The sequence below is a fragment of the Erpetoichthys calabaricus genome, chromosome 4 (assembly GCF_900747795.2).
Source record: "Erpetoichthys calabaricus chromosome 4, fErpCal1.3, whole genome shotgun sequence".
Taxonomy (NCBI): Eukaryota; Metazoa; Chordata; class Cladistia; order Polypteriformes; family Polypteridae; genus Erpetoichthys; species Erpetoichthys calabaricus.
This window is the reverse complement of record NC_041397.2, coordinates 26,322,754-26,344,869: the sequence shown is the minus strand read 5'-3', so window position 1 is coordinate 26,344,869 and position 22,116 is coordinate 26,322,754.

Here is a 22,116-nt window from a genome sequence, read left to right as displayed (position 1 = left end):
CACACCTCTAGTTTTCTTTGTAAAGCTGGAATGGAATATTTGGCCAGTCCAGTCTTTGTGCAGCTGAAACTGATCCTTGCTTAATTAGTGGGTCTCCTGTAAAAATACTATATAAGCATTTAGACCTGTTAGGTGAGAGAATACTTCCTTTCTCTTTAATTAGTGATTCAGACCTTTAACATTCCAGCTCACAAAGTTAACTGTTTGGCCATGGAGACATTGCTCCTGAATTTTTGGAACATTGTACATTTGACATCTCCTCTGCCTCATCACAACTGGCCCTGCCTCTTCAGCTTTGCTTCCTATATAACCCTCACATGTCCCTGAAGTCAGTGTTCATTCACAAAGCTGCTTCTCATAAGAACAGAGCTCTGACACAGAGAAATAAAACACTTGTGATAGGTGTAAGTTACCTTATTATATCATAATATAGTAATAATAATAATGATACTCATCTTTAACTTTCCGGTTCCAGATGAGTGTACGCTGTGCGCAATCTGGCTTCCGCTTCTCACCGGTGTCTTTTTGCTCTGTTTTGCTTTGTTGCTGTTACTACATCCTCTGCCTTGCTCATGTTTTTTACGTTTTATGGACGGATTCTCACTGGATTCATACTGGAGCTATGGTAAAGTTTTATTCCGTTCGCTGCCTATATTCCGCGAGCCCTCTCCTCCTGTACTCTCCCTAAGTCAGCATGGATGGTGAGTAAGTCTTTACTTTCTTAGTTGACTAGGATTAAAACTTTCTTAGCTGACTTTGTTTTCTGCTCAATTGGAGTTAGTTTATGGGTTCTGGCTAATGTGGTGGTAGCTGTTACTGCTTTTTCTGAAGATGATTACCTACTCTACAACACAATTATGCGCTTACCGTATGCACTCCAGACTAGATACGGTGACTTACAGCTTATGCATGGAGCTTGGCATTGCTCGTCCGCGGTATATAAACCGCTCCTCTCGGCGTCATTTTAATACTTCTGCATCTGCTGACACTATTTCCACGATTTGGTCTGCTAGACCTGTTTTCTCAAAAAGACTATCCACAAGACGATGGTTTAGGCAGACGAATTGGCTGAGACACCTGCCGCAAATGCCGGACTGGAATAACCATGGATTACAATCTGACGTAACTCTTCACTGTGTGCTCCTGAACTACAGATCATTAACTAATAAAACTACTTTCCTTAATGACTTATCAACTTCTAAAAAACTGGACATGCTGTTCCTTATAGAAATGTAGCAAAATCCATGTGATTACTTACAACTAAATCTGCTTACCCCTGCTGGTTACAGTCACCAGTCTAAACCCCGTCTGACAGGCCAAGGTGGTGGTTTGGCGATGGTTCAGCGTTATTGTCTTAAAGCAACCACTGTTGATTTTCACAACATTATGTCTTTTGAATACTTGGTTGTTAAAATCACTGGAAAAGCTTTGCTGCACACTATATTAATCTACAGACCTCCTAAGCTTCAGCTGGATTTTTTCTCTCAACTTTATGAAATATTCACTCTTGTCTGTTGCAAGTCTACTGCTGTTATTTTGCTTGGTGACCTTAATATTCATGAGGACTCCGACTGTCCATCTGCTTGTGAGCTACGTTCAGTACTGGATTGTTTCAGTTTTGTGCAGCATGTTGGTTTTTCAGCCCATGCTGAGGGCCATATTCTGGATCTTGTATGTTCCACTGGTCTGCAGAATGTCTATACATCTGGTACTGTTATTGGTATCTCCAATCACAAGCTGATTGAATTTAGCTTCACTTATCCATTCCCTAAAATAAATCTAAAATCTAAAATAACCTATCATAATATCAAGAACATTGATCAGTTATCCTTCTCTATGTCTGTTGGTGCTTCCTGTCTCCATGATGTTTCTGGTTTGTCTTGCCCTATGCAGATTTTATCTCTATATAATTCTACATTGTCACAAATTTTGGATCATTATGCACCTATTAAATCCTTGGTTGTTCCTACTACCCGGACATCTCCATGGTTTACTGCAGAATTGCATACCATGAAACAAACTGGTCGCTGCTTGGAAAGGCTCTGGAAGAAGACTGGTCTGGCTGTTCATGCCCTGGCTTACACCGAACACCTGAAGGAATACAGATGTGCTTTATCGGCTACACATTCAAAGTACTATTCCACCCTTATTGGCTTTGGTACTTGTCGCCCTAGATCTCTTTTTAATACAGTTAACAGACTTTGTCAACCGGCTGTTAAAAATCCTTATTTCTCTGTTGAGCACTGTAATCTATTTTTGAACTATTTTCAGTCAAAAATTATGACCATATATCAAGGTTTCTCTACTAACCATTCCTCATCTCTGTCGACTGATTATACTGTACTTCTAAATCTACAGTTTATTTATCTAAATTTAACCCCACTACACCAACTTATATTGCTGAAGTAATATCTAAATTAAATCAGTCTACCTGCCACCTAGATCCTGCCCCTACTTTACTGATTAAGGCTTGCACTGACAAACTTTCTGCCCCCATTTCTCACTTTATCAACTGTAGTTTCCACACCTGTGTTGTTCAAAGTAATTTAAAAACTGTTTTAAAAAATCCTGGATCAGATCTGTTACAACTAAAATTTTATTGCCCTATTTCTAATCTTCCATTTATGACTAAGGTCCTAGAAAAGGTTGTTACTGCTCAATTCAATGATTATTTAAATTTACATAATCTGCTTGAGCCTTTTCAATCAGGATTCAGAGCCCTACATAGCACTGAAACGGCTATACTTAAGGTAACCAATGACTTGCTTTTAACCGCAGATTCTGGGATGACCGCTATTCTAGTTCTCCTTGACTTAAGTGCAGCATTTGATACAGTTAACCATAACATTTTACTGTTCCGACTTTCAGCTATTGGTATCTCTGGTGCTGCATTTCTTGGTTCACATCATACCTCAGTGATCGCCAGTACTACGTCTTCATTAGGGAATACAATTCTGCCACTACTTCACTCACACAAGGTATCCCTCAAGGGTCAGTTCTGGGTCCAATCCTCTTTAATATCTATATGCTCCCATTAGGTGAGATTATTCGTTGATGTGGTTTAAGCTTCCACTGCTATGCTGATGACACACAACATTATGCAAGTGTTGATGCAACTGCAACATCTTCACCAGTTGCACTGACTGACTGCATTCGGGAAATCAATCATTGGATGACAGATAATTTTTTACAACTCAATCCTGATAAAACAGAAATCTTATTAGTTGGTACCAAATCTGTCCTTTCTACCCTTCGTGGACTAAAAATTGACATTTGACGGGATCCTGGTTGAACCCTCAGCATTAGTCCGTAATTTGGGTGTCATCTTTGATCAGCTCCTTACTTTTCAACCACACATTAGCTCAATAGTACAGACAGCCTTTTTTCATCTTCGCAACATTTCTCATCTGCATTCTTTCCTCAGTGTGAAAGTTACTGAGACACTCATTCATGCTTTCATCACTACCCTTCTGGACTATTGCGATGCTTTGTTTTATGGCCTTCCGAATAAATATATCAATAGATAGATAGATAGATAGATAGATAGATAGATAGATAGATAGATAGATAGATAGATAGATAGATAGATAGATAGATAGATAGATAGATAGATACTTTATTAATCCCAAGGGGAAATTAGATAGATCAGATTACAATAGATTACAGTATGTTCAGAATTCTGCTGCTCGTTTACTTACACACACTAAAAAATCTGCTCACATCACTCCTGTCCTCTATGATTTGCATTGGTTACCACTTTCTTCAAGAATCAAATATAAAATAGTTTTTCTCACCTTTAAAGCCCTTCATGGTTTAGCCCCTCATTATCTGTCAGAGCTGCTGCTTCCATACACTCCTGCCCGTGCATTAAGATCATCGGATGCTAACTTACTCACTGTACCTAAATACAGGTTAGTAACTATGGGGGGCAGAGCTTTCAGTGTGATAGCCCCTAAAATTTGGAATTCTCTTCCTCTCAGTCTTCGCGAGGAAAAATCTATTATTAATTTCAAAATTCTTTTAAAAACACATCTTTTCAATGAGTATTATTCTTGAATGTAATTTCTGCTGTCTTGTTAATGTGTTTATTGAATTGCAAAGTGTCCTTGAGTGTATGGGAGGTGCTACATAAATAAAACATTATTATTATTATTAATAATATAACATATCATAAGCTCCCTTATTATATCATTCATCAACCGATTCAATACCCGATTTGGATATTAAATTGGTATTCTCTGGAATTCCAACCATTTTTCTGACTGGGTCCTTTTCATTTTACAGCTTTCACCCTCGTGTTTGAATACACTTCCCTCATTTCTCCTTGTGCTACTCATACCAGAGTTTACCCCTTAAGCCAGAGCATTTTCTTACAGTTGTTTCTTCCAATAAGTTTATTTCTATTCACTTTTTTTATTCAAGGTTCCTCTGTTCTTTTTCTAGTGAAGGAAATCTAGCCAAGATATCCTCTGAGAGCCAGAGAATGTTGAATCCTAAAATTGAAAGTTTTGTTATTATTCTTGGAAGGATCTTAAAATCATTTTTACACAACATTTCTTTCTGATTGTGTAAATGATAGCGGTTAGCCGTTAGTGCACCCAGTATTGACAGTAGGTTTTGCTACTATGGACTCATTATTACAATCAGATTATTATATTGGGATAAAGAAGAATGCAGCACAAGATACATTCAAGTAACCATTCAAAACTATTTACATGACTGTTTGAAGGAGATCTGTTATTTCCTGCTTAACAGTTGCAGTTACTGAACCAGGGAGCCTTGAAGAAAATGTTATTTGCTGATACTGCCTTGGAAGTAGAACCAAGTCAGCCTTTGAAAAGTTGACAGCAGGGTACACCGTAAAAAGATAAAGGGGCGGAAAATGAGACAGAAATCAGCCAAAGTCAGACTTTATTGGAAGATGGAGGCATTCCAGTGAACTATGAATTTTTCCAATTACAGAAGGAAGATAAGTCTCTCAGTGCTGTGGGCTAAAGCAAATATATTGCTTTCCCCTGCACGTGTAAAGTTTAAAAGTAATGGGGCACCTTCAAAGGTTCTTTAGGTTGAACTTAGGAAAGAGATATATAATGGAGCAGAAATGAAAAATACCTTTGCCAACCAGCAGCCAGACTGTGAAAGCAAGTCATCATTATCCTTCTGCCTTTTTTGTTTTTGTAGGAGTTGTCAAGAAGGCTACCTTGGGGATAACTAAACCGAGGCCAAGCTTCACAGAATTTATTCCTTAATGTTGTTTCTTATCGTTCCAAAGCAGAAGTCTCCCAACAGCGGTATTGTTTAGGCGCTAATAGGGAATGTGAACCAGTTTTGTTCTTTTGTGACAAAAGTTAATGCTAGTCTAATGATAAAGAAGTGTTGTCATATTCATCAAGTGTACCTGTATTACGGAGTATGTGATGCAAAGTGTGCATTTTTAATACTTTGTGTAAGTGCCTTTATTCTACAAGATGCACAATGTGCAAACATGAAATTCCAGGAATCGTCCCACTGCTTTTAAGGGAGATAATCATACTGTAAATGTAAGTGACATTTGCTAATAGCGGGGAATTTTGATGCCAAAATATTTAGGCACAATTAAATGTAAATTAAACAGTGCTGCTTGTATGCTATATCCACCTATTCTTTACATGGTTTTTGGTTCCATGAAAAAAAACAAACTAATATTAATAATAATCCATTTACTTAAAGGGCTTTACATAGTGAATGTAGAGCCACATCATCCACCAGTAATGTGTAGCATCCACCAGGATGATGCAATAACAGCCAGTACACACACCACACATGAGCTGTTAGGTAGTGAAGTGGTGAGAAAGATAGTCAGTTAGAGACAGGGGATCATTAGGGGGCCAGATTGACTAAGCCATGGTGGGCATTTTAGCCTGGACATCAGAATACACCCTACTCAGAAATTTTAAATGACTACAGAGTGCTTGGACCTCAATTTTATATCTTATCCATAGGACGGCGCCATTTTTACAGCAAAGTGCCCCTGTTGCTGCACTGGGGCATTGGAATCAACATTCAGACCACAGAATAAGGGCCTCCTGTTGGCCTCATCAACTTTTCCTAGATGGCCTCCCATCCATGTACTGGCATGTGGTATGGCTGCTGGCACATCTGTGCCATCTTTATTTGTGACCTTGGTTTCACAGCACACAGTTGCCTGACCTAATTTTATCATTTATAAAAAAAAAAAATCACCAGTGTCTTGCCCTACCCATTTATATAGGTTGCTAAAGTACTTTTTCATACTTTTCTCACTTCTCTGCGTGGGAAGACAATAAGAAAGTGCATTAGTCCAAATAACTATGATCAAAATAAAATGAGGTCTCTGCATTAAACCTTTCATTGAATCATCTACATTGGCGTTCTGTCAGAATTGAAATAAACCTTGAAAACTCCTATTCTGAATTTTAAACCTCTTCATTGCTCACACTTTAAACGTGTAAGAGATTTGAAATTTTCTGATTCTTCTGATAACCGTCCTTCTTGCAGTTCCCAAACCTCCTTACACAAATGCACATTCAGTTTTTGCTGCTCACCGTCTTTCTACTCCTCCTTCTCCCTAAAACCCTCTGCCTTGGTTTATTTTTGAGCCTGTGTCTGTCTTGAAACTTAAATCAAGATTGATGACCCACTTGTTTTCTGTCAATCTCTACCAGTCCTTTCATTTACAAGTTTGTGCAGTTCTTCCAGATCAGTATCATAATACCGTCATGTCAAAACTGTATTATATACAAGCACCAAGGTGCTTTAGATGTTTCAAAATGCAGCGGCACATCTGGGGCCTCATGTATAAACGGTGCGTACGCACACAAATGTTGCGTACAAACGTTTCCACGCTCAAATCGCGATGTATAAAACCTAAACTTGGCGTAAAGCCAAGCACATTTCCACGGTACCTCATGCCCTGGCATACGTAATTTCTCCGCTCGGTTTTGCAGACTGGCGGCACCCAGCGTCAAAGCAGTGCTACTGTTCCTGTGTGGTCACCCTTTCTTTCTTAGCTCCACATTCCTGACATGGGTTTATAAATACACTGAAACTAACTGCATATTGTTTATTAGTGTAATGCATCTGATTGTAATTAACCTGCAGCAATATAATGGTCCAGGGAATAGCCATAGTATTCCAAATACCATAACTGCTTTAGCGTTGTAACTCTCACTTCATCTTCTTCTTCTTTCAGCTGCTCCCGTTAAGGGTTGCCACAGCAGATCATCTTTTTCCATATTACTCTCACAGCACCACTTGGAGTATTAATATCACTGTATCTGAGTGGGGAATCACAGCAGCATCTGATTGGAAAGAATTATCTGTATACAGCATGAAGCAGATGCTGACTCAGCCTTTAGAGACTTCCCAGTACAGACTTCGTGGTTTAGAAAAAGTTTCATCCCAAGAACTCTAAACGCACTCAATCAGTCCATCAAGTGCTCCTAGTAGAACTGTTTACTTATAAGTACAATTACCTCACTGTAAACTTGCACTACAGTTATAATATTGCACAACCTGCGCCACTTTATACAGCACATATTTACATATGATGACGGTATTCATTTTTAAGATGAAATGCAGCAAAATATGTTGATTATATTATACAGATAAAACTTTAACTTCATTTAAATAATCTGTATTGTTAATAATTAAACATGTGAGGACACGGTGCTGCAGCGGTAGCTAGTTCATGGATTGTTCCTGCATTGCGTTGTATTCTTGCGCTGACGCGACACTGGAAAGACAGACGAATAGAATAATTAAACACGTACTACGAAGATATTTCAATGTTCCTTAAAAGTTTTGAAGAATCGGCGTTCTAAGCTTACAAATGGCTTCACGTCTATTACATAGCTGATTGTGTGGCGATTGGGTATGTGGAGAAAGAAAAGTAAGGACAGGAATTGGAGGTTAGTACGTTTGAAAGAGACAGTACTGCTGTAATAAATTATTTCACTGAAGGTCGCGCATGGCGCAGCAAGCCTCTTGCATGAGACATGAACAAGCACTGCGCCACCGTGTTCCCATGTTTAATAACATGCTTTCATTCCTATCATCATGAAAAAGATATCACGTATACATCTCAGTATTTTAATTATTCAGAGAGCTGTAATATCACGAATGTAATGGATTATGTGTCCTGTCGGAGAAAGAGAAAGCCTGTTTAAGAAGCAGGTAGTGATTCACACACAGAGCACAAAGAAGATCAAATACAGAACAAAGCATTTAATGTGCTACTTTAGTTACAATGGGATTTGAGAAACTAGTAAATTAAACGATTTTAAGATGAAGTTTATGATGTTCTACTTTAATGGCAAAATAAACTACGTGATTAAAGTGGAAATTTCGAGATTAAAGTTGACATTTCGTGCTTTTTTCCCACTGTGTGCCTATTTTTTTGTCTGTACCCTAATAAGCTTTCATATGACACTCAGATGGTGGGCTACGACTTGCCTGTTCATGGTGACTTTGCTATGTGATTTCTTTTTTATTTCGGACACTGTGCGACTTTGTGATATTGAGCTTTCGAGTTTCTCTCTGTCACTCGATCAACTTCCTTTTGTTGATTATACCACTGTTTAAACCAACAAATAGTACGTTTTTCCTTTGCCTCCACTTGGTATTTGCTGAAATTCTTATATTTTCCCTGTGCTTTTCCCATTGTCTTTTCTCAGAAGGCTATTTATATTGATTTGCATATTCAAAGAGGCGTAATTCTGGGAGGAGTTGGGGCGTGACAGAAGGCGCATGCACGTGCGTTACTTTTCACGCTGATCGGGATTTATATAGATAGATAGATAGATAGATAGATAGATAGATAGATAGATAGATAGATAGATAGATAGATAGATAGATAGATACTTTATTAATCCCAATGGGAAATTCACACATATAATGGAAGAACATGAAAGTTTGTGTACGTACAGATTCCTGCATCTGTATTTTTCTGTGCGTATGCACATTCCCGCTTTTGTGCTTACGCCATGCTATAGTGTGGGTTTCCTCCGGGCGCTCTGGTTTCCTCCCACAGTCCAAAGACATGCAGGCTAGGTGGATTGGCGATTCTAAATTGGCCCTAGTGTGTGCTTGGTGTGTGGGTGTGTTTGTGTGTGTCCTGCAGTGGGTTGGCACCCTGCCCGGGATTGTTTCCTGCCTTGTGCCCTGTGTTGGCTGGGATTGGCTCCAGCAGACCCCCGTGACCCTGTGTTCGGATTCAGCGGGTTGGAAAATGGATGGATGGATGGATGGTAGTCAGTGGGTCAACAGCTAGAAATACATGTATGTAGACTCTTGTGAGGTCCTCTGATCCTTCTAGCCCACTCAGGTCTGCTGATGAATGAAGTCTGGTGATATTAAATGTCAGGCCTCCTTTCTAAATGCTGACTCCTTCAGTTTGTTTAAGAAGCATTTGAAGACACTCTTTTTTGGTGAATTTCTGCCTATTAGGTTTTTGTAACCAAGAAATTGTAACTTGCTTGCATTTTGTTCTAAGCTCTTCACTTGTGGTGAGTATTTGTGTAACCTTTTCCTATAACACTTGTTCCCAGACAGTCCCCCAGACCAATGTTTACTCGACTATGTTGACCTCTTCTGGAGGTTGCTATGGATAAAAGTGTCTTCTAAGCAAACAAATGTAAATGTAATCATGCCAAGGCAAGTCTGGAGCATGCTGCCCAGTAATGTGTATTGTTCCTGTCCAGAAAATGGCACCACCCAAGCACAGAACAATAAAAATTAAAAGAAGAAGAAATACAAATTTATAATACATCACAACAAAGAAAAAGAGATTAAAATACCACTTGTGTTCCTGACTATAACGTTACTGAAAAAGTGATGAAAGACAATAACAAAAGAGAACAAAAAATGTATATAAAGGCTAAACATAAACAATTAATCAACACATGGGCCTGATAGCAGCTTCTTCTTCATCTTCTTCCTCTTCATCTTTTCCCACTTCTATGTGGGATCGATGTGCCTCATTAGCCTTCTCCATACAGCTCAGTCCTGCACCTCCTTGCTATTCAAGCCCTCTTCCTTCAAATCTTCTTTCATTTTATCCATCTCCCTCTGCTATGGTCTATCACATATTCATTGTCTCTCCTCATCCCACGTCCATAGCACTTCAACCTACTCTCCTGTACTTTCTTAGACATCTCTTCCATTTTTGTTATACCTCTGATTGTCTCATTTCTTATTCTGTAGTTTTTTTTATAACTCTAAACATTCACTGCTGGTCTTACCACTGTCTTAATGACCTTACCTGTAACCTTCTCAACCTGCACCGGGGGACTGGTCTTTTATCCCATGGGTCAACACTTCCAGAGCCAGATCAAAGATGTAAGGATTTAAAGAAGATCCCTGGTCCAGATTACTTAAACTGGGATCTTGTCTGTTACCACAACACTGCTTGTAACCTGAATCCTCACACCCTCAAACATATCCTGGACAATCTTCACATGCTTCTCTGGTATACCTTTCTCTCTCATGCACCTCCGGACAACAATGTAGTGATTTGTAAGTCATCTGGTATCTCCAGAATTTCTGAGTTTGCTATTTATTTATTAAATAAATAAATACAGTAGATAGATAGATAGATAGATAGATAGATAGATAGATAGATAGATAGATAGATAGATAGATAGATAGATAGATAGATAGATAGATAGATAGATAGATAGATAGATAGATAGAGTGCATCCGGAAAGTATTCACAGTACATCACTTTTTCCACATTTTGTTTTGTTACAGCCTTATTCCAAAATTGATTAAATTCATTTTTTTCCTCAGAATTCTACACACAACATGAAAAAAGTTTACTTGAGGTTTTTGCAAATTTATTAAAAATAAAAAAACTGAGAAATCCCATGTACACAAGTATTCACAGCCTTTGCTCAGTACTTTGTCGATGCACCTTTGGCAGCAATTACAGCCTCAAGTCTTTTTGAATATGATGCCACAAGCTTGGCACACCTATCCTTGGCCAGTTTCACCCATTCCTCTTTGCAGCACCTCTCAAGCTCCATAAGGTTGGATGGGAAGCGTCGGTGCACAGCCATTTTAAGATCTCTCCAGAGATGTTCAATCGGATTCAAGTCTGGGCTCTGGCTGGGCCCCTCAAGGACATTCACAGAGTTGTCCTGAAGCCACTCCTTTGATATCTTGGCTGTGTGCTTAGGGTCGTTGTCCTGCTGAAAGATGAACCGTTGCCCCAGTCTGAGGTCAAGAGCGCTCTGGAGCAGGTTTTCATCCAGGATGTTTCTGTACATTGCTGCAGTCATCTTTCCCTTTATCCTGACTAGTCTCCCAGTTCCTGCCGCAGAAAAACATCCCCACAGCATGATGCTGCCACCACCATGCCTCACTGTAGGGATGGTGCCAGGTTTCCTCCAAACGTGACGCCTGGCATTCACACCAAAGAGTTCAATCTTTGTCTCATCAGACCAGAGAATTTTCTTTCTCATGGTCTGAGAATCCTTCAGGTGCCTTTTTGCAAACTCCAGGTGGGCTGCCATGTGCCTTTTACTAAGGAGTGGCTTCCATGTGGCAACTCTACCATACATTGGACCATTGTCCTTTTGGAAGGTTCTCCTCTCTCCACAGAGGACCTCTGGAGCTCTGACAGAGTGACCATCGGGTTCTTGGTCACCTCCCTGACTAAGGCCCTTCTCCCCCGATTGCTCAGTTTAGATGGCCGGCCAGCTCTAGGAAGAGTCCTGGTGGTTTCGAACTTCTTCCACTTACGGATGATGGAGGCAACTGTGCTCATTGGGACCTTCAAAGCAGCAGAAATGTTTCTGTAACCTTCCCCAGATTTGTACCTCGAGACAATCCTGTCTCAGAGGTCTACAGACAATTCCTTTGACTTCATGCTTGGTTTGTGCTCTGACATGAACTGTCAACTGTGGGGCCTTATATAGACAGGTGTGTGCCCTTCGAAATCATGTCCAAATGAATTTACCACAGGTGGACTCCAATTAAGCTGCAGAAACATCTCAAGGATGATCAAGGGAAACAGGATGCACCTGAGCTCAATTTCGAGCTTCATGGCAAAGGCTGTGAATACTTATGTACATGTGCTTTCTCAATTTTTTTATTTTTAATAAATTTACAAAAATCTCAAGTAAACTTTTTTCACCTTGTCATTATGGGGTGTTGTGTGTAGAATTCTGAGGAAAAAAATGAATTTAATCCATTTTGGAATAAGGCTGTAACATAACAAAATGTGGAAAAAGTGATGCATGGTGAATACTTTCCGGATGCACTGTAGATAGATAGAGGATTCCATTAATTTGTCGCTGGCATCATGATGTATGCCCACCAACTTGAAGTTACCTTGATATTCAACATTTGTTTGATATTCACTACTCCAGGATTCATATCTTGTGGAGACCCAGGGCTAGTTAACCTAACATGCACACCATCCCTCAGAGTAAAGAATCAATCAATCACTCTATTGGTTCATTGACTAACTGATTGATTTATTAATTAAATTAGGCTATGATTTCTTTAGGAAAGATCAGATAGCTGACACGTTATTCAACTACAAAAGAAGATAGGATGTAAAGAGCTCACATGCACTCTTACGTTATCTGCAAAATGACAAGAAACTGATGTTACTTACTGTATGTTAACTTTGGTTCTGATTTATTAATAACATTATGACTGTTAATAATCTATAACATGAAAGGTGTGAAGGCTATACATTCTTATCTCTAATTTTGTGTTTTTCTTAAACACAAACATTTGAAAATGTATGCACGTTTAGTAACATATATTTTAAGACAAAATAGGATATGTTTTCCTAAAATACTGAAAACCTCTTTATACCAACAATTTTTTGCATTTGAAACTTCTAAATAAGAAAAGTAAAGCACCCAGTTTCTTGTGAAGTAAAATATTAGCATTTTCAAAAACATATTAGTCTTCTTGTTTCTTTTTAAAATGCAATGGTTTCACTTAATTTGCATGTAAATGCACCGGAAATGTTGATATTTCGTATTAGATAATAGATCATCGTTCTTTTTCACCTTATGTAACCATGGCTGTTTATGTAAATAGTGAGTCTGAACGGCTTAAAGGATGAATTCATGTAGTTCAAGACATGGGCTAAGCAGCAGAGCGTAAAGTCATTTGACAAGCTGTGGGTGGGTTTACAGTTCAGAGTTCTCTGGCAAGAAATATCTTTCAGTCTGCAAAGGTAGCATGGGTTCTATTTATAAGAGGATATTTTGAAAATAGTAATTTTTCTGCATACTAAAAACTTAATTAGAAGTCCTTCTGTTTACCTAGGTATGGACAAGGAAAAACCAGCCGTGTTTTTCAGAGAGACTTCCTCTGAGAAAGGCCAGTTACAAGCACCGTGCTATTTCGAGAGGTTTGTGAGCACGACTAAACCTGTTGTTGGAAACATTTCACAGTCTGTTCTCATCAAAATTGTTCTGTTTCAGTGGAATTAAGAATTAAGTGATAGTATTGGTTGGCTTTCCTCATCTGTTTGAACTTCTGCATCTTTGATCAGTGCCTAAATATAGGATGTAGATTCATTTTATCTGTTATCTGTAAGTTACCCAATGACCAGTCAGTAGTTTTCACATATGACTTTACTGCGTCTTGTCAGAGTCTAAACCCTTTAGTTGTTAATTTGTCTATTATGGTTGGATCAGATTGGACATAGAGAGGGAGGCTGGGAGCATGCACTGATACAGCGTGTTGCCATTCCCAGCATACAGTGAACCACCTCAGGATCTCAAATTAGGACCCGAGCGCGGCTGTGCAATGGGTGACACCTCAGCGCCACACTAGTTTGAATGGAATGGAACAGTGTGAGATTTTTAATAGTGGCTGGGGTGCCAATCCTGCTACCAACCCCAGAGTTTTCACTGCAAGTTGGATGACCTGCTTGCATCATACCCAGGAAGGAGCAATTACAGGTTAAGGGGCTTGTTCAAAGGGCCAATTGAGTGGAATCGCTTCTGGCATTTATGGTATTCAAACTGGCAACCTTCTGATTGCTGGCATTGACCCCTAGCCTCAGAGGCATATTCCTGTTGTTTTGCATGGCTCACACCATGTCCAGAGCCTGCCAAAGTCAATGGATGTATTAGGTTTGAAATATATGGGTGTGTCTTTATATGAATTGTGATGCGTGTGTCACTGTCTTGCACCCAAAAGATTTCCTGCTCAGAAAAGTAATGGGATGTTCTTCCCCATCGAAACACTGACAGAGCATCACCACAAAAACGAAAGCACTTGTATCCGTCTATAGAATGAGTTCCTTAGAAAAGTCCAGATTCTGCAGAACTGGAAATGAAGACAAAGTGGCCTTTAAGTCACAGAAGAACCTCTCAAAAAAATCGGTCCAGAAAATGGTGCAGTTTTTTCAGCTCCTCATCAGGGGCCTCATGTATAAACAGTGCATATGCACAAAAATGTTGCGTAAGCCTGTTTCCATGCTCACATTGCGATGTATTAAACCTAAACTTGGCATAAAGCCACACACATTTTAACGCAAGCTAAATGCTTGGTGTACAGAAGTTCTCCACTCAGTTTTGCAAACTGGCAGCACCTAGCATCAAAGAAGTGCTTTTTTTCCAGTGTGGTTTCCCTTTCTTTTTTAGATCCACATCCCTGACGCGGCTTTATCAAATACACTGAAATTAACCGCATATTGCTTATTAGTTTAAGGCATCTGATTGTAATTAACCTTTAACAATATAATGGCCCACGGAATGGCCAAACTATTCCAAATACCACAGCTGCTTTAGCGTTGTTACTCTCAAGTATTTATCCCACTGTATCTGAGTGTGGAATCACAGCTCTACAGCAGCTGATCAGAAAGAGAATTATTGGTATACAGCATCAAGCACATGCTGCCTCAGCCATGCTGCCTATTTGAACTGCTCTCATGCGACAAACGCTTCAGAGCCTTTCCTGTATGGACCTCGCGGTTCACAAACAATTTCAACCCAAGAACTATAAATGCACTCAATCAGTCCATCAAGTTCTCCTTGTAGAACTGTTTGTACTTATTAGTACAATCACCTCATTGTAAACTTGCACTACAGTTATAATATTGCATAAACTGAGCCACTATATAAAGAACGTATTTACATATGATGACAATATCATTTTTAAGATAAAATGCAGCAAAATATGTTTATTACATTATACCGATAAAATGTTAACATCATTAAAATAATCTATATTGTTAATAATTAAACATGTGAGGACACGGTGTCACAGTGCTAAAGTTTACAGATGGCTTAACATCTATTACAGAGCTAATTGTGTGGTGATTGGTTACTTGGAGAAAGAAAAGGAAGGTCAGGAATTGGGGGTTAATATGTTTGAAAGAGACAGTACTGCTGCAATACATGATTTCATTGAAGGTCACGCACGGCGCAGCAAGGATCTTACGTGAGGCAGGAACAATCACTGGACGGGGCGCCAGCTCGTCACAATCACTGCTCCACCATGTTCCCATGTTTAATAACATGCTTTAACTCATATCATCATGAAAATGATATCAAGTATATATCTCAGTATTTTAATTATTCAGAGAGCTGTAATATCACAAATGTAATGGATTCTGTGTCCTGTCAGAGGAAGTGGAAGCCCGTTTAAGAAGCACATAGTGATTCACACATATAGAGCACATAGAAGAACACATACAAAACAAAGCATTTAACGTGCTACTTTAGTTATGATGGTATTTGAGAAACAAGTAAATTAAACGATTTAAAGATGAAGTTTATGATGTTCTACTTTAATGACAAAATAAACTACGTGATTAAAGTGGAAATTTCGAGATTAAAGTTGACATTTCGAGCTTTTTTCCCACTGTGTGCCTGTTTCTTTTTTCTTTTCTCTGTACTCAAATAAGCTTTGATAAGACACTCAGACGGTGGGCTACAATTTGCCTTTTCACTGAGACTTTGATATATGACAACTTCTTTTTTATTTCGGGCACGGTGTGACTTTGTGAACTTGAGCTTTCGAGTTTCTCGAGCAGCTTCCTTTTTTTGCTTATACCACTGTTAAAACCAACAAATAGTGCATTTTTTCATTGCTTCCACTTGGTATTCGCTGAAATTCTTCTATTTTCCCCTATGCTTTTGATCATTGCCTTTTCACAGAACGCTGATCTTAAGGGCTATTATATTGATTTGCATATTCAAAGAGGCATAATTCTGGGAGGAGTTTGGGAGTGGCAGCAGGCGCGTGCATGTGCATTACTTTTCATGCTGAATGGGATTTATGGAGAGGAAGAACGTGGAAGTTGGCGAACGCACAGATTTATGCATCTGGATTTTTTTGTGTGTACGCACATTTCCGCTTTTGTCCGTACACCATGTTTTAGTGTGAATTCTATGCATGCCGTTATGCATGAGGCCCCAGGTCAGTGAGAGTGGCCCCATGTGCGAAGTTCAGAATTAATCATCTGTAATACTCAGCGAGCCCCAGGAAACCAGGAACCTGATTCACTGTTTCTAGATGTGGATACGCAAGTCACAGTAGACTACCAGAGTCCAACAGGGCCAGGATTTTGCATCCATCCAACTTAATAGAGACCTTGAAATTCTTTCTTCACCACCCTGGGTGAAGCTTGAGAACCACATACCTGGGCCAGACCAAGTTCCATGGACTGTGCAGGTGAGAGGCAACACTCCCGAGCCAGATGCCCCAGTTGACCACAGTAAAAGCACCTGCACTTGATCCCAGCTGGGGGTTTCCTACGATATCACCTTCTACCAGTGGCATTGGTCTGTGTTCCTCCAGCAGTGGTGTCAGTGACTCTAGAAACCTGGGCTTGAGCCAGAGAAACCGAGATAGTGGGTGGCAGCACATGTTGCTCTGAGGAGAGATGAGGATGAGATGGAGGTAGAGGCTGTGACCCATAGCTTCGGTGGTTGGCCATTGGGCGGGGAGGCGATAGTTGGGTCAAAGTTGGTGGCTTGGGCGCCCTGGAATTTGTGGGTCAGGTCCAGTAGCCAGTGGACATTGCTATTGAGAATCTCATCACAAAGGTCTTCACTTGACACTTGACTGTGTCAATAGCAAGCTTTCACAATGTGCTCGAAGGTGCCTCCATGAAATCAGCTTTGAATCAGGTCTGTTAAGCCTTGGACCTATGCCCCATATAGACCAATTCAGATCAATTTGCCACAGCTGAAACTGAAGTCCCTTGGCCAAGGGGCTCATAGCCGTGCAGAGGAGAATCTGTTGCTTCAGGAAGTGATAATAATCAAGCCTTTCAGGAGAAAGATTTCACATGACCTGAAGGATCTCCCCAGTAAAAAAGGGGGTCAAAATAGCTGCTCAGCTTCTCTTGTCCCAGTGCATTAGTGTTTCTGTGCATTCAAAACAGAATAGGAAACACTCAGGGTGGGGACGGAAAAGGACAGGAGCTCTGGTGGGAAAGGAATATCATACGACTGTTGAGGATCTATCGATGCAAGACCCCACTCCTGGTACTATGTAACACATGAGTCACTGTCTTGCACCTGAGTGAAGTCCACAGACTTCAGGAAAACCAACTTTATTTTCATCAAAACAGGCACAGTGTGGGTCTTTATTCAGACTGGACCTCCCACTTTCAGACACATAAACACAGCAAATAAGCAGTAACGGTGCCATGTTAGTGGGCAGGTTTCCTGCATCAACCATCATCTGTCTGGCATATTACATGGGAAAGCTGCAAACCTACGAGTGCCTCGGTGATGGACATGCAATCCCTGCCTGACCGGGCAGCTGGTGGAGTTTCTGGGTCTCAGAACCCTCTCAGAATTTTAAAAGAGTGGTAGCTCTTAGTTTTACTTGTATTGTGAAATATATCTGCCTTAAAACACCTGCAGCTATGACAATCAAGTAACAAATGCAGTAGAAATGTCATCCTCTGTAAATTGAAGGAAATGCTGCCTTGATTTCAAAGTGCAAAATGCCTAGCAAATACAGCAATTTAATTTCTTTTCTATATTTTGAATTATTAGTGGGGAAAAATACTTTTTATAAAGTTTGGGACTTTAGTGTGCCTTGCTTTGGCCATGGACATTTGTACCACAACCACTGCATTCCGGCCTTAGTGCTGCTCTTTGTAACAGATGGGCCTAATTACCATTACTTACTTGGCCTTGTGTAAGTCTGGGTGTGTCTTTTTTTACTTTATACTTAATGTATTACTTAATTCAATAGTTGGCTCATTAGCTAAGTCTAATACAGCATTTCTCAACCTTTAAGTATTTGTGACCCGAGTTTTCATAACAGTTTTAATTGAGCCCCCCTAACGTTTTTTTGAAATCTAATAAAATTTATTCCTATATTTTTTGCTGCCGATACACCGCTACAAGTTTAAAATTTTCCTACAATTAGCGAAATTATGCCACATATGGCAACTTTGCGCCCCCTTTTTTGTTACTTTTTGGACAGGGAGAAACGCTGGTTTGAGCGAGGAGTCAAGGAGGCCATTTACGTGAAAACCGAGGAGGGGGCCTAAGGGTGCATCTTTCACCATCTTACAATGCTGTGATTGCAGCCATTCTTCAACTCTCTGTGAATAGTACTCATGGTCATTGATCAATGGACAATTTGCATATCATTGATCACACAGCCCATTGTTAGTCAATGGTGCTAGTTTCGGTCATAATGCAAAGGTACTGTTTATAAGGTTGAAGAAACCTGCAGTCAACTGAGACTGAGGAAGTCACTTGGATGAGTGATGTAACGTATCTCCCTGGAAAAGAACTATATCCAGATGAACTGAATCAACTTTCTAGCACTTCTGAGAGATCTCCAACTGCTTGAAACAAAAAAAAATGTACAATAGCAGGCTAGGAACCTGTGTGAGGGATACAGTGTTGTATGTTTCCTCAGGTAATTTAGGAGCACATTCCTTAATGTGGATTTCAAGAGTCCTGTAATAGGGTATCCGTCAATAAGGGTGCGCACAAAAAGGCGACCTTCAAAAGGGCGACCTCAATTGGGCGCGGCGAATAAAAGCGCACATAAATAAAAGCGATCTTCAAAAGGGCGACCTCAATTGAGCGCCGAATAACTGTGCGCATAAATAAAGGAGTGCTTCAAAAGGGTGACGTCAATTGGGTGCAGTGAATAAAGGCAAATGCAACAAAATTATTACAGAAAATTTATTAGATAAAGGCAATGATTGAACTTATAAAAAGGTGAAAGCAAGAATATTAAAACATCCAATTAATTAATGCATGAACTTCTAACGAACTACTTCTAACGAACTATTTCTAAAGCTCTCTATATTTCGTTGTTTTCAAAATTACAGAAAATTAGATTAAAGCAATGACTGAACATATTTCATTGTTTTCAAAATTACAGAAAATTAGATTAAGGCAATGACTGAATGTATAAAAAGGTGAAAGCAAGTTACACTTGAAGCTATAGATTATGTGCAATCCTATATTCAGTGCATTTCCAGATGTGTTTCCCGTTGATAGTTTTCTCCTTTCTGAATGTATAGCCTTCGACCACGAGTAGATCTGCACCTTTGTTGCTCTTCACATATTCCAGAGCCATTTCAACTAAATTATCTACGAACGCCTTTATTTGCCGTGTCTCAATTGAGGTCATCTTTTTGAAGCGCTCCTTTATTTGCGCGCGCATTTATTCGGCGCTCAATTGAGGTCGCCCTTTTGAAGCTCGCCTATATTTACGGGCGCCTTTATTCGGCACTCAATTGAGGTCGCCCTTTTGAAGGTCGTCTTTATTTACGTGCGCCTTTATTCGCCGCACCCAATTGAGGTCGCCCTTTTGAAGGGCGCCTTTTTGTGCGCGCCCTTATTGAATAGAACCCTGTAATAGTATTGATAAACATTGAAGATTTTGTTTGGCCAATCGTAATAATTTTCAGGCTTAATAAGAAGTAGGTCATTTTTATTGAGGGCTAACGAGTCACTGTTGAAGCAGGCGGACACGGGCACCCTTAGCCACAATGAAGGCACTCAGAGGCTCAGAACAGGCAGCACATACAGACTCAGCTCAGATGGAACAATGAGCAATGGGCACTTTTTACTTTTATTACAATTCTTATCAATTAAGCCATTATTCTTTCTCATCCGACTTCTAGCATTTAATTGCTCTAGTCCTTCCTCTAATTAATTCCACCAATAATTCTTAGTTAAGGGGGTGTCAAACCCTGCTCTGTCTATCTTATCTGTTTGATAAGGACTATTCTTGCTTGCTACCATGATTTACAGCCAAAGAGTTTACATTCCCTCTCTAAGCATGGGGGCCCATCCTTCGGCTCTCTAGCACGTCTGATCTTTGGCTTATGAAAAACTGGTGTTTCCCAGCTCATTCAAAATAAAAAAGAATATGTAGGCATAGGTCTTTTTAATCCTAACTTTTACATCATAATGCTTAGCATAAAACAATGCTTATTTTCTCATGTGCTTATAATACTTTTCTAGTACGTGTAAATTACCAATTTTAAGAGTACAATTTTCTATATCACATAATTAGAATGTCTCTAGGCTCATAGAGAATGACAAGTTGATCAGTGTTGAGAAGTGACATGTGCATTAACTTACTTTTATTGCGTAACTGGGTTTCCACCTGCTTTTTTCCATGACCCATTGGAAGGCATTGTTCCATTGGAGCTGTGTTTGTGTTTAAAAAGATTCATTGCCAAAAAGTACTTCATATTAGATTATTTAAATACAGTAATCCTGTGCTTCCCTTATGAGTTCTCTGACAAAATTTAACTGTCCACAGAAAATTTCAGAGACATTTCTTGTAAGAACAACTATTAGTGGTAATGGCCATGAAAACTGGACTCTGTTGTGACTACTACCTCTGTTCTTTGGTGATCTTCTACCTGAAAATGACGATGTTTGGTGTTTAATGTTGGAACTTAAAGACATGGTGGAACTTCTGGAATCCTCCAAATTCATATTGGAAGCTTGTGTTTTCTGGAGGCCAAAATAAGTGATCACAGAAAACTCATACAGGAAGTCTTTCCCGACTTCAAACTTAAACCTAAACATCCTTTTCTTGAACATGACCCATATCTGATTTGTTGCTTTGAGCCGCTGGCTAAGATTTGGACAATACGTTTCGAAAAATTTTCGTTGTTTGAGATTTCAGTAACTTCAAGAATGTTTTGTTGACTTTGCTGTGAGACATCAGCTTATGCTTGGATACGCCAAGCCCGTTTAAACCAACAGTGGAAATCCATAGGGTATCACATGCTTCCCTTGATTTTCTGGTAAACAACTGAGAATAAATCTGTGAATTTAACCACTGTATTATTAGCCACATCAGCTTTTATACATGGATCACAATACACAAAGGGAATGTTTGTGTCAGTAGGAAGAACAAGTGGACTCCTTGATTTCTGTAAAATTGTCCATATCTTGCTTGTAGATAGCAGGCCAGCCTTTGTTATTGAACCTTTCTGTGTTTGGTACCAAAGATATTATGAAATCTGCAGAAAGGACTTAATGCAACTGATGTTAGCTGAACTTTGGGAGCTCAAACACTATATACATATTTCAGGAAACATGGTACAAGTAGATTACTAGTTTTACCAAAGACATGTCTTATACACTGAGGTCATTTTTTGCACCAATCTCAGCCTTTTTTTTACATTTTTCTATTCTGTAATGGAACATAAAAAACCAGACATCAAACAGGCAAGTCTCTGTCCTGATTGTGAGGCCCAGAGCCTCCATATTCCTCATTCCTCATTGCCGCCTTCTATGCATTGTACTTCCAGATGAGCATTAATTGGTTTCCAGCTCTCATGGACACAGTCCACCTCTACGACTAAACACAAAATCAAACCTATCATTTTGTAGAGGTGAGTTGCTGATTGGTCGGTGCTGACTACTTCCAACTCTCTAAGATTATGTAAATAAGGGCTATGATATGAAAATTGTGATTTAATGTGACTTTAGTTATCCTTTAGTTAACTGATAAGAGACAAAGAGTACTAATAAGAGATGAATGTTCAATGTGGGGTGAAGTTATCGGTGGAGTTCCTTGGAGATGTATCCGTGGATCTTAACTTTTTTTTATTTTTAAACAAAATATTATAACAAAATACTCAGTCAAATGAGAATAACAAATGCT